This window comes from Dipteris shenzhenensis, chromosome 31, assembly GCF_047967505.1.
Source record: "Dipteris shenzhenensis isolate YYH24624 ecotype China chromosome 31, Dip_SZ_1.0, whole genome shotgun sequence".
Lineage (NCBI taxonomy): Eukaryota > Viridiplantae > Streptophyta > Polypodiopsida > Gleicheniales > Dipteridaceae > Dipteris > Dipteris shenzhenensis.
Window position 1 is genome coordinate 23833259 of NC_141626.1, and position 7359 is coordinate 23840617.

Consider the following 7359-nt stretch of genomic DNA (forward strand, 5'->3'; position numbering starts at 1 on the left):
TTTCCCTCCCCTCTTAATCCCTTTTCCCCATCCATGTTAACGCTCCTCCCCTCATGTTCCCTATTCCTCTATGTCCCTCGAGCATCGCCATACCTATCCTCTAACCTCTTGTCTTGCTTTCTTTTCCAGCTAATAGTGTACATACGTATGTGTATGTACACACACACACACACACATAAAAGGGCAATTCATTCAAGTAGATCAAAAAAGAAAAAAAGTCAAAGTATTAATGTAATGATATATGCATGTATGTATGTATGTATGTACCTCTCTCTCTCTCTTTATATATATATATATATATATATAGAGAGAGAGAGAGAGGACATGTAATTATATATATAAAAACACAAAAATTCAACTAGCAACAAGGGTGCTTGATTGAGGGAAGATACCACACAGTAGTGTAAATACAGGAGCCTATCCTACATGGAGGGAATAATCCAATACAATATCCCTCTCCACTAGTCAGGTGGCTAGGGTGGATGGTATCCAACCCTCTGTTGACCTTGAACCTATGCTCAAATTTCTCTTGGCATTCCTGTACCAAGTTCTAAGCGCCTATTAAGCATTGTTTCTCTAAGGTTGGGTCTGGATATGCTCCTTTATAAGAAGGTGGAGACGTGAGGACTTGGGACCACACTTGCTTGTTTACATCTGGATACGAGGCTGTACTAGGATTGACCTAGGAAGGGGCTCGTCCGGCTATAGAGGAGGTGGTGAGGGTGGCTATCTCCTCATCTGAATTGTCTTGGATAAGCACTTGACTCGTTCCTTTGCCCACCCTAGTGACCTTCTTAGACTTGGTCTACGAGGGCTAGGGTGACTTGGAAATTCTAGACATGAGAGTCTTGTCTTTCCTTACTTGCTTCTTCATTTCCTTGCCTAGGGCCTTTGCTTGCATCCTTGTGATGACCTTTAAGGGCATTGTCACCACTTGACCTTGTTCAATGCTTCGTAAATTGACGCTAGTGCTCTTGAGCGGGGTGGTCAGAGTTGCTGGTCTTCTTTAGGGAAAAATCCTTGAATAAATGCTCCACTCGATATCCAACACATAAGGGTGTGTGACCTATTGTGGGGGGGACCATAGGAGTAAGATCTCTATAGGGGTAGTCCTTAAAAAAGTGCAACCCCTTGGCATTTAAAACATGACACAAGGGGCTCTTTGCACCCTTATATGGGCGTTCGCTTGCCCTATGTGGACCTTGGCATGTATAGAATTGGATCGGGGGCCTTCGTGCCAAAGAATTCATGTCTTTTGGCCTTGCATCCACGAGCACTCTCTAATATACTAGAACATGCTGATCTTCATGTAAAAGGTAGTGGCTTATGATGCCACTTCCCTCCTCATAAGGATGATAGTCAGGATGTCCATGATCATGCTCTAGATCTTCCCAACAATCATTAGGTAGTTCTTCCACCAATACTTGGTTGACCAAAGTTATACGAGGTGGGTGCAGTTGTGGATCTAATATGGGTGGTGGTATTGGAGCATGTTGTGCCCTATATTGCCCTATATTGGCTAAAGGGGCTCCTTGCGCATTCATTGAGTTGGGTGGGGTTGTCAGGGCCAATTGGGGCCTTGGTTGGTAGATCGGTTGGGGAAGGACATTTGGGAAATTGGCACTAAGAGGTATCATGGTTCCCCCATATATAGCAGTGTGCATACTAGAGGGATCGCCTTGCTCTGAGGCTAGGGCACTCATTTGAGGGATTATTGCCGTTGCATATCCCACACCACACATTGTCTCTTCTCAGGAATAAGTGGGGTGTTTCCTTGGAGGTACCTACCTTCCACTACTGGCCCAGCTGATTCAATAGACTAGAGGACAACTCGCCCATATCTAACCGCTTAGATTCTTTATCCTCCTTCTTGCTAGGCTCTGTACTGGAAGATCTTACCAATGGTGATACCTTGGATAGAGCTGTAGTTTTGTCCTTGACATTGTGACATGAAGTTGGGGGTAATAATCTTCACGCACCTCTTCACTTTCTGCTGCTTTCAAACTGAGTGATAGAGGTATTCATCACTAGGAAAGGGACATTAAAAAGAAGCTTTTATACCAAGAGACCACACCATACTATCCTCCCTTATATGAGAATGAAGATGGTAACATCCCAAGTGATGTTGTACTCAAGCATAGGGAGAAGGAAAGGATCAGCGGAGGCTAGAATCTTAGCAAGCCGGTCAAAGAGAAGAGCGATACGTTGTTGAAAGAAGATCCTGCGACTCAACATGACATGAACTAATATATATCGAGGAGTTTGAAGGGGCTAATTGGGTCGGATGGGTAGATTCCGGGGAAACATTGCACCTCCTTCATAGATACCTTTACAATTAGCTCAAAACACTCTCCAAACTGTCATTAAACACAGAGGCCTATAACTTTTAGTAGAGACATGATATCAAATATTTAAACACATATCAAGATGCATCTTGAAATGGGCTTCACTTTGATATAAGTTTTGTAAGAAATAGAGAAGCAGTCGAAAAGATATGGCAGTTTACTGGTCGGGGTAAAACCTATCTAAAAAAGAAATATTCACACTCAAAGAGTCATAGATTTTTGGTTTAAAATTTAATACAATAACTAAAAACATACGATGATGCTTCTTGAAGAGAGCTTCATGCTGATATAAGTTTTGTCCAAATCGGACCATTGAGCAAAAAGTTATGAGCAAAATACTGACAGGGGGTCAAACTATCATGAAAAATACCTACTCCTCCCATTGGTGCCGACTTGGGAGAATACTACCTCCATGATTAGACTTCATCAACGATACAAGTCCCATAGAGGTCACCTAGGAAGGAAGGAAGAGCTCCTTTTGTGAGTTGGAAAATAGATAAACCATGTATGCGCAATGAGCGGTCGAATAGACAAGACTTTTGAACACTTTGGAAGAGAAAACTCTTAGAGAGAGACTGAACTAGAGAGAGATGGACTCAAGAGTCTACATAAGAGAATATCTACAAGAGGGAGAGAAGGCTCATGGAAGAGGCTTGAGGAGACTAGATCTACAGCAACATGAGGCCTAATGGTGGAAGAGATGATGAACAAGGGAGAGGAGGGCTCCTTTTATAGAGATTTTGTCACCCTCCTTCACCCATTTACAATTGCTGCCTGTAGATTCCTTTCCCCATCAATCACATAAGCCCATATGTCACCATCCATGTCCTTTTTGGCTACTCTTGCCATGTGTCCCATCAAAAGATGCTCAAGACTCTTAAAATATTTAGAAAGTCAAGAGTCTCCCCACATCGAGCCCATAAGGACCCTCTCTTTTCCATATGTCCACATCCTCCTTATTCCACATAGGAATTCTAGAAGGATTCCTCTTGACTCCACACTCCTCCACATGCCCTCCACATGCTTGGCATGTGGCCTCTCTTATATTATTGGAACACACGGACATGAGCCCACCTCTTTATATGAATCACTCTTCCTATTTTCTAAAAGCCCCATAATATCCCATACACAGATAACTCTCACCCCATACCAAGGTATTTATCATTCATACACATGGTATTTACAATGATCCATTCCACTCATCCTCTCAATCCCATACAATATCTTAGAAAATAGAAATAAGTGAGAACTGCTAGGCTATCACTTGATACTCAAACTCTTATCAAACATAGAAGAAAACAACACCAATGCCAAATAAAAAATATCAATTTTTGGCATCACATATTTCCTCCCCCAGGAGATCCTCTCTAGTGATAGAGAGGGTCTATTGGGCCTCAAGGTGGCTGAGCATAGAAGAATTTACGGTGATACTCATTGGTGCATCCGGGTATCACCATGCCATCAACATTCTCAAGCTGATAGGTTCCATTCGTGAACTTCTTTTTGACTCGATATGGTCCCTCCCATCGGCCAATAAACTTTTTGTCTAGCTACTTGTCTAAACGGCTATCAAATCTCATGACCAAATCTCCTTCTGCAATATCTTTCTTCTTGCATAATTTGTGTGAAAATGGGCCTTCCACCTTTTTTGAGAAGCTTCCAAGTTTTGTAAGGCCTATAATTTGCATTCATCCAAGGCCTCTAGCTGTATTAAGCATTGAGCATAGGCATCCTCTTGTCCTTCTTTCTTGCAACAGCAGTGCGAAGACTATGTATCTCCAATTCAATGGGCAAAATGGCTTTTATTCCATACACTAGTTGGAATGGTGTAAACACAATAGCTAGCTTGTGTGTGGTTCTATAAGCCCATAAAACTTCTGCCAAGTGCCTATCCCATTGCCTTTTCTTGGTGTCTACAAGCTTTCCCATTGAATTGCACAACAATCCATTTGTTTTCTCAGCCAAACCATTACATTGGGGATAGTATGGTGTGGACATGCTATGATTTATCTTTAGCTTATGCACCACATATTCAATAAGTTCATTTCTAAAAGAGGTTCCTCCATTAGTGAGAATTTCCAAAGGACAACCAAAGCATGAACAAATTTGATCAAAGAGAAATTTCAACTGTGCTTGCCTTGCTATTGATTGTGGCCTTGGCCTCTGCCCACCGAGTCGCATAATCTGTGGCCGCCAACAATAAATAATGCTTGCCCTGAGATGAGTGAGGGAGTGGTCCCACAAAGTCCAACCCTCGCCTCTCAAATGGTCCATATGCTGGAATAGGCTTCAGGGGCCCAAAAATCAACTGTCGCCTTCCAAACTTTTGGCATACTTTACAACTTTGACACCATTCATATATGTCCTTATGGAGGCATGGCCAAAAGTAACCTGCATTAAGAATTCTCCTAGCTGTGCTCGCTGTAGCAAAATGACCAGAGCATTCATGACACATTTCTAGGATTCTCCTAGTCTCCATGGGATGGACCACCCGATGGAGCATCGTGTCTTTTCCCAATTTATAAAGAATGTCATCAACAATAGTATAGGGACAAGCCTTCCTGACCAATCTCTGCTTCTGTTGTGGAGTTAACCCTTGAGGAAACATGCCTTCTTCCACATATTGCTGAACATCTTGTAGTTCTAGCCAGCTAGTGTCTACCAAAGAAACCACCCCCCGGTCTTGTACTACAATGGCTTGAGTAGCTAACTCATCTACCCTTTGATTTTCTTTTCTGTTTATATGAACAAACTTGCAAAAATTATATTGACTACATAGTTCCATAGTCTTTTGATTAAGCTCCTTCAAATGAGGACTTCTTGTCTTGTAATGCCCTTGCATTTGCTTTATAATAAATAAGTTGGGAATCTCATCTTACTTCCAATTCTTTAACTTGACTTTGAAGACAACCCTCCAAACCAAGAATCAAAGCATTATACTTGGCTGCATTGTTAGTTGTGATACCTGGAAGCTCTTGTCCTCTTGCCCACACCTCTTGACCTTCAAAATTCATCAAGACTATCCCCCTGGCTCCTTGTTGGTGTGAAGGACTAAAAGCCCCATCAAAATACAAGACAAAAGCTATTGGTGGTGTCTCCCTTTCATCATTAATGTCCTCCTTATATTTCTTTTCTTCTCTTCTCTTAGATCCTGCCGTCCTATGAGCAAATCTGCCATGGTGGACCTAGTGGTATTTTTAGTGACAAAAGAGAAAGAGAACTCCTGAAGCTCTGACAACCATTTTGTGAATCTCCCCCCAGGATTAGGCTTACGAACTAGATATGCTAATACAGAGTGAGAGGTAAGGAAGAAAAATGGCCGAGGTAATAAATAGGAGCGAAACTTTCTGACTGAAAACACCAAAGAGAGGGCTTGCTGCTCCATTTCTTCATACCTTGTTTCCACCTCTGTAAGCTGTCGGCTGGCATTATAGATGGGTTGCATTCTACTTGCCTCTCCTTTTTGTAGCAATACAGCACCAACTGAATGCAAAGATACGCTTGGATTTACATAAAAGTCTTGAGACCAATCAGGGGGCTTCAATATTGGGGCCTTACTCATGGCCTCCTTAAATTGCTAAAAAGACCCTTGTTGCTCCACATCCCATTGGAAAGAAACTCCTTTTCTTGTCAACAAGTTCATGGGATGCACTATCTCTATGAAATCATCACAAAAGCATTCATAATACTTGATCTTTCCTAGAATTCTGTGAACACCAGTGACACTCTCAGGACTTGGCAATGCCATACCTTGTTCGGATCCATTTGCAGGCCTTCTTCAGACACAATATGCCCAACAAGACTACTTTTGTTTGAGCCAAATGACACTTGCTAGGGTTTAGACACCCTTTTGCTTCATCAATCCTAGCTAAGGCCATCTTTAACTTCTCCATGTGATCTATGCGTCGAGAATAAATGCAAAAATCATCCAAAAACACCCTTATGAACTTTCCCAAGTAAGGTGAGCACTTTTCTTGACTCATGAACCTTTGAAATGTAGCTGGTGCATTGGTTAACTCAAAAGGCATCACTCTGTAAGCAAAGACTCCCCAAGGTGTGACAAATGATGTTTTCTTTTGATCTTCCTCTCGAATATGGATTTGAAAGTACCCAGAATACCCATCACATATAGAATACATATCATGCCCTACCACTTGGTCTAGTATTTCATCTTGGAATGGCAAAGGAAAATGATCCCTCTTAGTGCATGCATTCAAAGGACAAAAGTCCACACAAACCCGCCACTTATTTCCTTTCTTTAGTGTGATAACTTTAGGAGATATCCATTCTAAATCATTAACAGGAAAGATGAATCCCGCCTCAAGTAGTTGTGTTTTCTCTTTCTGTAGTGCCTCAGCTTTCACCCCCAATCGCCTTAAGTGTTACACAACTGGCTTGCTTTCTGGCTTTAATTCAATCTTGTGCTCCACAAGAGAGACTGGTCAAACCTGTGAATAGCTTGTTTTGCAAAGGGATATGGAAAATCATCTAACATATCCCAGTACTGGAGCTTCTCACTACCTGATAGAGAATCACCAAGAAGCTCTTCATTGCGTTGGCATCGTTTAGTGTGCTTCACATCCTCCACATGAAGTGTCTCTACAGGATCTTCTTATACCACCACCTTGTTCCCTCTTGACTCATCTCGATTAGCACCAAGACGAAGACCAAAGGCCACTCCTTCCACCTCACCCTCTGAGCTAGACTCCTCGGAGCTACACCCTGTCTCTTCTCCTTCATCAGTTAAGTCAGAGCTCGAACTCTTTGATGTTGAAGCCTCCTTCTTGACAACTTCCTTTTTGCGACTTATGATGTTGTAGCACCCCTTCTTATCATTTCTCTGCAAAATCAATTCTCTAGTATCCCACTTTTGAATAGCCTTCACCTTGCATAGCCAAGGCCTTCCCAAAATCAATGGATAGGCACGTGCATTTGGTTTGGTAGGGAGCACTTTAAAAGTAGTCGGCACAGAGATTCCACATACATCCACTTCTAGATTCTTCGCAACTCCCAA